The sequence below is a fragment of the Branchiostoma belcheri genome, unplaced genomic scaffold (assembly GCF_001625305.1).
Source record: "Branchiostoma belcheri isolate BF01 breed outbred unplaced genomic scaffold, Haploidv18h27 scaffold6, whole genome shotgun sequence".
NCBI classification, from domain to species: Eukaryota; Metazoa; Chordata; class Leptocardii; order Amphioxiformes; family Branchiostomatidae; genus Branchiostoma; species Branchiostoma belcheri.
In genome coordinates, this window is record NW_017804242.1 from 5,903,260 (window position 1) to 5,913,888 (window position 10,629).

A 10,629-nucleotide genomic window follows, 5' to 3' on the forward strand; every position below is an offset into this window, starting at 1 on the left:
TGTACAATCCACCTCCCGACTCTAGTGCTCATTGAAATGACGTTTTGGCCAGTATTTTATAATAGTTTTGTAGCTTCTATGAGCTTAAAAAAAGGTTGAACAAAATCACCAGGATTGTCCTCAATTTGTAAATTTGTCAAATTTATGATCCCTACAACAAATTCTTCTACATAATTTTCACCCTTCCCTTTGAAGAAATATTTATATCAATAATTATTGTACATTATAATACTTTCCCCATGACACTACATGTATATGGCTGTAATTTTGTGTGTATATCTCTGAATATGAATAGATGCTTCACTGCTATGTAATTATTAAAACATAATGAGTTATATATTAGAGCTTACAAGGTATGCTCTTGATATGATTTTTTTATTACCAAAACAGGCATATGTTGCTTTGGCAGAGGGCTTTTTAGTTGTGATTTGCTTTGAATGTTCATTTTTTTTTTCTTTTTTAGCCTCAACTTCTATCTTTTTTCTATTAAATTTTTTTTTCTTTATCAAAATTACCCCAGGAAAAAATCTGAGGAAAATATTGCATTAAAACAGAATCTTTGGACAACCAAAAAAATTCAGACTTCTGGGAAGTATTTGGGTTTTTGTGACCTTCAAGTTACCCTACTTCCTGTGTCTGACCTTTTGACCTGTCATTCTGCCTGTCAATCTTCCCATCCCCTACCCACGTGTTGTCAACCTACTCACAAGTTCACCCCATTTCCTGTTTCTAACCTTTTGACCTTTCATTCTGTCTGTCAATCTTTCTCCCACCCATGTGCTGTCAACCTAAAAAATTACACAAACCTACAGTTGAGCCACCCAAAACAATACTTCTATGCCCAAAAGTAAAAAGTGCTGAACACTTCTACTTCAAGAATGCCCTACTGCCATTGTTAATAGTGACATGTAGTTTATACATGTACATGTATTTGGTTAAAAGATTAAAAGTCACTGTGAATGGCAGCTTGAAACATATTTAAAATTATATTTCCAAGTCTTTGGCCTATGCTCGTGTGTGGTTAAAAAGACTATTTCGATGTCTACCTTTTTGTAAAAGATATAGGCTGTACTTAATATCAGAGTCTACTATATTCTGTTGTCAAATCCTACACCAAAACAGCTCAGTTCCAAAACTAGAGTTATGACTTTAATCTAGTTCTGTACTGTCTTAACATAATTACCTGTACATTTCAAGAGTTGTTTCTGAGGGTTAATCATAAACAACACAATACAAAGATGAATATATTTGGACAGGACCTACATGTACATGTAATAGGAAGCGACAGCTCTACTTGATCAACATGTAGCTTCTTTATTTTTTCCACACATAGGTATGGGTGACAATATTTTGATGAATGTGTACAATAAATTGGTAACTTGAGCCGTTAATGCCTTTTGAGCCTTTTTGTTGTTGTTTTTTTACACTTTTAAGAATTACCTTTTTTTACACATTTAAGAATTACCTTTTTTTACACATTTAAGAATTACCTTTTTTTACCCTTTTAAGAATTACCTTTTTTTTTACCCTTTTAAGAATTACCTTTTTTTTTACACTTTTAAGAATTACCTTTTATTTACACTTTTAAGAATTACCTTTTTTACACTTTTAAGAATTACCTTTTTTTACACTTTTAAGAATTACCTTTTTTTACACTTTTAAGAATTACCTTTTTTTACACTTTTAAGAATTACCCTTTGGAAATGTAATACAATGAAGAAAACTATTTGAAGGGCCTTTAGGCATAAAAAAACTACATCCCTTTTGTCCTATAATTGGTTTAATTAATTGTACAGTATGTTTCTTACCCTTTCAGTGGTTTCCAAAGATTATGCTTACTGCGTTAAAATTATATCAGGGTAACATTGTCATAATTATGTACAAATTTGTACAATCTTATAGCAAAAAAATTTAATGTATCTATATATATATAGGGTTTGTTCTTCTGGTAATTTAAAGGGTTGCCTCAAATCCTTTTTTGGGTTTTGTTGTCACAGTGTTTACATTAATTTAAACATAAATTGCCCATGGAAGTGATGAAATTGCATTATTATATAATACCAGTCCATACCATAGGTGTGGATGAAATATATTGTTCTTCCCCTTGTTTCTTCCCCTTCTCCGGCCATTTCGTTAAATGGAGGATTCCATTTCTTTTTTGGGTCTCACAAAAAGTCCATATTGGAACAGTCCATTTCTATGTCGAGGGAGATGGCCTGAAATATGCTGCATTTGCTCCTGAGCAAATGGTGGCCTTTCTAGTTGCAGTATACTGAATATTGCAGCAATTCTGGTACATTGTGTAGTTACTTATTTATCCTCTAAGACTTCATCTTATGTGAGACGTAAGGCCATGACTTTTTCGATTCATCTAGGTCTGTCCTTGGCCACCTTCTTTAAATTTACCGATTACCAGGATTTCTGGCACACATTCTGGTACAAGACAGGCAATTTTGGTACGAAAAAAAAAAACAATCCTCCTACCAGTGAATTTTGACATCCATATATGGGGAGACATATTACCATTTTTCCTCAGAAACTGCCCAGAATTGACCATCTTTCCTAGAAGATTGGCTGACCTCCCACAGTGCCATTTCTGTGAAAAGTAATCTTTGTTCAACAGAAATGCATATTGAAACACAAACATTGAGACAGCACCGAATATGAACTGGCTACATGTGTGTTATATGATAGTTGACATAAATTGATTCAAGTTTTCAAAGAAAGGTGTCATTTAATTTGTACCAAAATAAGAAAAATGAAGTTTTTTGCTTCTAGTGACTTAATCCATTCCCTAACATTTCCGAAACAAGTTTACACTTTTTAACGTATAGATATTGAAGTACTACTAGTTTAATGTAACTTAAGGATGTCCACAGAACATACTGGGCCTGTACGAAACACAAATTTTCACGGTTTTCGTTGGATTTTTGGTCAACATTGCTTCATAATTTATCCCGTTGCAGATGATACCTTTCCCACACAGTTGAAAACTATAGATGGGATGTCATCCCTTAAAATATGCAAATACAACCTTAAACAAGATGTTCAGCTGAAGTGTTATGCACAATACATTTACTATGGTTTTTGCACAGGCACAGTATGTTCTGCCAGTGTGCTTATAACATATAACTGTAAAACTGTAGTTTTCCTTACCAAACTTTGCAGATCAAAATCTGGTTTGATACTACAATGTAGTAGGAATTATTTATATGATATATGATATATAGTGACAGTGCCCAGTTTGTTTACTACGAGAATGTAACAGTAAGATCAGTATCAAATACTGGTAGTTTACTTACTAGTATTATAACTTCGGTGTACATAATTACACTACTGTAGTACATAAACAGCAAAGAACTAAATGTAGAATTTTCTACCGTGGTGTTACAAAGACATGAAATACCCAAAATGATGTTCCGCCTCTTCCATAAACCAAGGACATTTTAATAATACAAAGATATTTTGTGGATTTACATTGTAAAAAATACCAAGGATATTAATATCAATATAAAGATATTTTGTGCAAATGAATAAATGTTCAATATGTGAAGTACTAGAATAAAAATAGTGATCCCAGTTCTAAATGGTGGTACAATGTACAAGTACAATGTACATACGAAAAGTAGATGGTAGTTGTTCTTAAAATATAGCATAGAAAGGGTTGTATTGTAATTGTTGTGTCAGTTAGAGTTAGAAGGTTATATTAAGATATATGTAATAGTACGGTGTTCATAAAATGTTGTCCCATTGAATCATCTAACAGTTTGAGATGCTGTCTTATACTTCATAACTACATGTACAGGGTCAACTTCTTGTTATACTGTACCTTCCCTACCTCTGTTGTCCACCTTATTCTATAGATTTGGTGCCCTTGGCTTGTGCGCCACGATACTCAAGGTATAACACAATGCCAGACATATCAGCAGAACCAATAACCCATACAAGTATCTGTGACAGTTTGAACAACTACATTAAATATCTGTTGGTGTGTTAAACAAAGACTATGGTGTAGTTGATCCATGCCTGCATTTCTGACTACAGGTGCTAGGGGGTGCTCATGACATGGAAGCGACTTTGCTGACCCAACTGTCAATGATGCCTTGTTTCGCTTTGTCCAAATGGTGCATTGCATGGTCCTGTTGAGAGCAATTGTTGCGGATGAATATAATATTATACATAATATATATACATGTATAATAATATATATACATCCGATAAACCGGACAGTGAGTGAGTGTACACGTATATACATATTAGTTTGCATGTCATTTCCTTTGACCAGTATATATAAATAAAACTTAGCAATGTTCTTTATTCACAACTACTTCTTTAACAAGAGAGCCAAATTTTCAAGGACTTTAATCATCTAACAATGCAGTGATTTGATCAAATTTTTTTTGTTATATTACCAAATCAGCTTGGTATGTTGACTTCATGGCTCCTATCATAGCATTTGGGTCTATCATAGGATGCCTGGGCCTGTTTTTATTCTTTTTCCAGGCCTGTCGGTTCATTTTTTTCTGAAAAAATCTGAGAAGCAACAAATTAAATTCGTGTGTCAACTATGGCATAAAGAACAATTGCATGAAGATTTTTTTCTATTCAAATATTCTAATTTTTGGCACAAAAAATGGCCATTTCTGCAGTTACTATAGACATTGGTGGTCCTTATGCAGAGGTGGTCACTCGTTACAGGCTTTAAGGTTTCCAATTGACATTACCGGATACTGCAATGCAATTGACAAAAGTGATAAAGGAGATATGATAATACTTTATGCTGGTCTCCTTAGGTTGGGGACCCCCCGTTTCAGCACCAAGGACAGGGTGTAGGCATATACTGGATGATCAAATTCAAGTATAATTATCCTAATTTTTGTGTTAAAATCAATCGACTGTAAATTCAGCAGCCGCTTTATGACTAAATCAATCCATTGCCTACATGGTGTCGTATTGTACATGTTGTACAAGTTTTATAACATTTCTTCTGCTATTGAGTTCTTATTGTTCTAGCCGGCAGCTGTCTTTCTTTCTTTCAACAGAATTTTGCTGCTCATGACAGACAAAATTTTGTCCAATCCGTCATCTTTGTCAGACAAAAATCAGCGCGCAAAGATATGGAAAGAGATGTCATTCAAGTAAGTTCATCGATCAGTCTACCAGCAAAATTTGCTCCTCAAAATGCAGGAAATAGTAGCATTTCAGTGGGTCAAGATTTCATAATTTTCATGGGGGAGCACGCTTCAGGACCCTTCCAGGATTGCTTAATGCTTTGGATCTTGACAAGATGATACAGTACGTCTAACAACGTTGAGACGGCAGAAAAATTTCAGGCTGGCTACAATGTAGAACACTTTCTTTATAATCATGTCCACAGTGACTAGTACATGTATGTATTGGCAGTTTTTGCACAGACACATTTAGATATGCATGAGTGTACTGACTGAGAGACAGGGTGATATACACTGATATTAAGAGCTTACATTCAGACAGGTGCTTAGAAACCACCCAGGTGACCAAATCCTACACTAACCGTGAAGCAGGATTTACACAGATCCACTTAATCCTGGACTTACATTAATTTAAGGCACCCAAAGGGATTTTGGGCAGTAAATCTGGCTTTTCAAAGTCAATTTTCTGTTGATTTTTGTAGTAAGGCCACACCAATTTAAATTGTTGGTTCTCGGATTCTCCTAGGTCCTCTTCATTTTATACTGGTTTGCAAAAAAAAATGATTCTTGTTCTGAATCAACTCAAAAATGCTCATATTTTGCCCCCAACAGTTGAAAAATATATATTCTTAGTTGTTACAGTTTTTCCATCTATCAATGCAGTGGTTTGATTAAAAGTTCAAAATTCATTGTTTAGATATTAACCCAACCTTTTGTGTTGACGTCATAGCTCCTATCGTAGAATTTGGGACTATAACAGGATGCCTAGACCTGTTTTTATTTTATCTTTTTTTCACCCTGTCGCTTCATATTTTTTGTGAAAAAATCAGAGAACCAACAAATTAAATTGGTGTGGCCTAAGTTGAATCAACCCTATCCCATAGCATACCATGTTGCTGAAAACTGTTGCTTGTTTGGTATCGTTGGCTGGTTCTAGCTATTTATTGGTGGTACCAATAAATAAAGGGATTCTCCATGTGCTAAGAAAATGTCGATAACAAACAGATTCCTCATCCAATTTTATGATTTTTATTTTTTGTACTGCCGCCATGAAATTGCATTAGATGTCATAATTTCTGCCATAAAAATCAAATATTAAGACGCTATAACTCTTGCTGGGCCTTTTCTTTAATGGTAAGGCCACACCAATTTTATTTCTCAGTTCTCTGCTTCACCCACTTAATTTTTTTCTAAGTTGAAAATAAAAGTTACAAGTACACGTACATCTAGATTCTAAATCAACCCTGAAAAAGCTCATAACAGTTGAAGATAGTCCTTACATTCCTTCTTGTTGTAACAGTTTTCCATCTATCAAATTGAAATGCAGTGACTTCGAAGCCTAATATCTAGACTTGTATTTGAATATTGCTCCTATCATGACCTATGGCAGTACATTGATTTGGGGCTGTCAAACAATGCCTAAGCCTTTTATGTTACCTGCTCCTTTCACGAATTTTCAGCAAAAATCCAAGAACCAACAAAACAAATTGTTGTGGCCTTACGGCGATACATCAATAGTATATCTTTGGGCATCAAAATGACCTGCGCACCCATTTCAGAGTCCAAATATCCTACATGTAAAAATGACTGACTGTCCTGTCTACCTGTCTATTTAGCTTGCTCAACTAAGTGTGGAATTGTTTAATCCTGACCCCTATCTTTGCAGCTAAACGTTTAGGAGCCTAACAAAACATCTATAATCCTCTGAATAACTGCCTACACCTGTCTGGTAATTGAAACGTACCTACCACAACTATAGTTAGGCCACGGCAAGTAATTTTTATGGATGACATCAGCATATGCATTAATTTTTGCCCGATTTTGGAGAAAAAAAAACCAAGAAATTTTGTTGCCCTCTGACAGTGGTCAACATGCCAAAAATGGGCAAAGATGTCTGTTGCCATGCCAGAAGGTGGATGGCAGATAACTATAAAGAGAGGAAACAAGAAAAGGCTCTGATTTAATGTTTTGTTTCTTACTTTGATGCAGTGATGTGTGATACTGGCTGTGTATATGTGATGTTCTCACTGAATCAAAACCATTTGTACAATGATTGAGTCAAAATTTTAAAATGTAGGAAGTCAACCTTGTTTTTTTCGGCCTGCATTTTAGTCCTATCATCATAGGATGCCCAGGCCTTTTTTTTGCCCTGCCACTTTAAATTTTTTCTTTAAAAAATCCGAGAACCAACAAATAAAATTGGTGTGGCCTAATGAGGTAAAGATGGGTTCATGTCCCCGTGGACTCTATTTACTTCATCCTCCACAAAGAAAAAACTAATAAACGAAATAGGGCCTCATTATTTATTGTTACAATTCACTGAACCCACATAAACTCTGTCTATATGAGAGACATTTGGGTTGATTTTTAGCTGTCAGCGAGTTGTATAGGTGTGTACCTTCATTGCTTGATCAGGTTTCATCCATACATTTTACATGTATACGCTGTGTCCTTGGCTATACATCAATCATCAGATCTTTTTTCAAAATCTGACAGTTTCTTTAGCTCAGGTTGAATGAGGAGTAATCCTACTAGAAGGGGCTTTTCTATATGATAGGGAACTTTCAATTTGTTGCTATGCCTACCCCCATGGCGTGTAAATTACTTCTGGCATTATAATTAAAGATATGATTATGATATTATTGTGTTTTTTAACAAAGAAATGGAGTTCGTAATGGTGGCATATATACTCCTTTAATTTTGTCTTAGGGAATAGTATTACCATCTTTGCAAGGACTATGTGGCACCACATGTCCAAATCTATCTAATTATATCTATGGAAATATATTTTATCCAAAGTCTTGAGGTTTGAAGTTGAAGTAAAAAAGATTGTAGCTTACTTATTCCTTTTATCTGTGTACAATTCGGAAATCACTGTCACTGAATCCATGTATAGAAATGGCCTTATTATTACGAAACCTTCAACAGTTTACATAATCAGACAAGCAGGGCCCTCAGCAAACCACCAGTACTGATATGTGACTGTCAGCAACTGATCAGTTACTGACAGTAACATTTCAGTAACATTTCAGTAAAGCATTCTAACTGACAAGTAATGATGGCTTTGCTGCCTAAAAATTGTCCTGACGAACGATCTCTTACTGACTGTTACTGTCTTGACAGTACTGACATGTTACTTGCAATTACTGAAATGCTACTGCTGTGAAGTCAGATGGGATGCCTCACATGTCTGCAAAGCTAGTTCGATTAGGTGTGAAATGGTTGGCCATACAGACACAGATATAGAGAATAATAGAGATAATAGACATACATTTGCATGTTTGTACAATGCCATACTTAGTGCTGATGTTCAAGTATCTACCATTCTATCCTGTGTGCCAAAATTGAGATGAAATGATTCTCTACCTGTCTATGATATTAAACTCTGTCAGACAAAATTTTAGCTAAAAAAGAGGCCATTTGAGGGATACCCAAAGGGAAAAAAATGTTATTTCTAAGGTATGTACACTTAATCCTTGATTGGTAATTTTTCACATTTGATCTGGCATTCTTAAACAAAGAAATACAGTCATAATGCTGTATTGAAAATTAGCGTAGGGAGGGAAATGTAGCGTAGGGGGTCAAAATTATAGCGTAGGGGCCCCCTATGCTACTTCGAGCTAGCTAGAACCCTGAGTAGTACAGTAAGTAGTATTCAGTACTAGTCTCAAGGATTATATAGCCTCAAGGATCCTTGACAGGGTTTGCCATCAGTGGGCTATATAAGTGTTTACACCATGTTTCCAAGTGGCTCTATCCAGCATTTCCACACCGGCAAGACCACAGCACTCTCTCATGTCCTCCCTAACACTCCATCCAGGATTTCATTGGTCTAATCCAAACTCTTTTGCCTGGTAATCTCCAAGCAGATCTTTTGGTGGCTGCGAAGACAGTATCAAATTGGCCAGACAGTTACCATTTGAAACTCTCTCTCTAGATGGCTATTTTGAACCGTAATGCTTTTGCCACCAGACATCTACTTGGAGATTGCTTGCCTGCCAGTGATGGTGTTGATACAACAATGGAATAGATATGAATTCAAATATTTAATCAGTGAACTCATTCACATAAGATTTCATCATTGATTCAGAATTATCTTCCAGAAAGGCCACATTGTCACAACTAAACTGTACCCTGTATCCATTTTTATCACAAGTTTAGCTCACAGGTGTATAGCGTCTTATAGCATTTTTAAATTCATAAAAGACCTGACTCTGTATTTATATAGACAAAAAGTTTTAACATTTTTTAGACGTAAATACATATTGGCACCCCAGTTTTTCATGTCAATGTTGAATTGTATAATGTTTTACAGTAAGTGGAAGAGACGTGTACGATTTTTTAGCGTGTAATGCTCACACGGCAGTGTCTCGTACGATATATCAAACGTGTAAAGCACAAATAGGGAGAACAATAGCGTAATGAGAAATGAAACTGGTTGATGAAACACATGAAAAAGCAAAACATATCGAAGAATAGCATGATGTCATTCTTTTCTCCTAGACGGACCCGTATCGCATTTTGCGGTGAATCGATCGAACGTGCGGCACGATATTTTGTCGGGGGGGAACAAAGGCGTCGCCTTCAAGTGGCCTTCAACTGAGGGTAAAAGTTATGTGCATAGTTTTCGCCCCCATGTCGGATAGTTCCCAGTTGCACTTTGTGGTTCTCTCCAAGGCAGGCACGACATGATCTCATTTTTTCAGAACAATTGCCATGGAGGAAGTGTCCTTGTACACTGTCTCTGGTTTTATGGAGGCAAGTAACGCTCCAGTTCATCCATAAACTGTGGTCAGTCACATGGTGGTGCTGTCTGTCCCCGGAAACAATGGCACGTGCAGTCTGGGCACCACTGTCACAAAAACGGCAAGTTCGTGCCTCTATGTCCAACTTTTTTCCAATTGTCTCTTGTGGTCACTTGATTCAAGGCAGGCACTACTATTAAAGTCAGCTGCAGTGCTAACTCTGAGGGAAAAAAGTCCACAATAGCTTCATCTCAAGCTGCCAAAAAAATCATAAAAAGAAAGAGAGGAGAAAGGTGTGTATGAGACGGGTATTGCGTATTGTTTCTGTGGTTTTAGATGGACAGTTTCCGCCGGTTTTGATGAATGACAGGACTTCCTATTGAAGATTTTTTGCAGATCGAATTTCACTTGCTCATCTTTGAATGAATCCTCGTCATTGTGATGGAAAATGCCATGGGGGGAATTTTTTATTACTGATATAGTGGAAAATATCAGCTTTGCTAGACATTTTTCAAATTATTTTTCATGCTAATAGTCCTTCAAAGGAAAAACGTAATGGGGATATACTTTCTCACTTTTTTATTTTATTACTGATCATAGAAAATCTGAACAGGAAAAATCTCACGGCTTTGTCTGCCATATTTCAAAGGATGTTCACGTCATTAGACTTAAACCAACAAAAGAAGGAATACACATAATGACTATACTGTGGT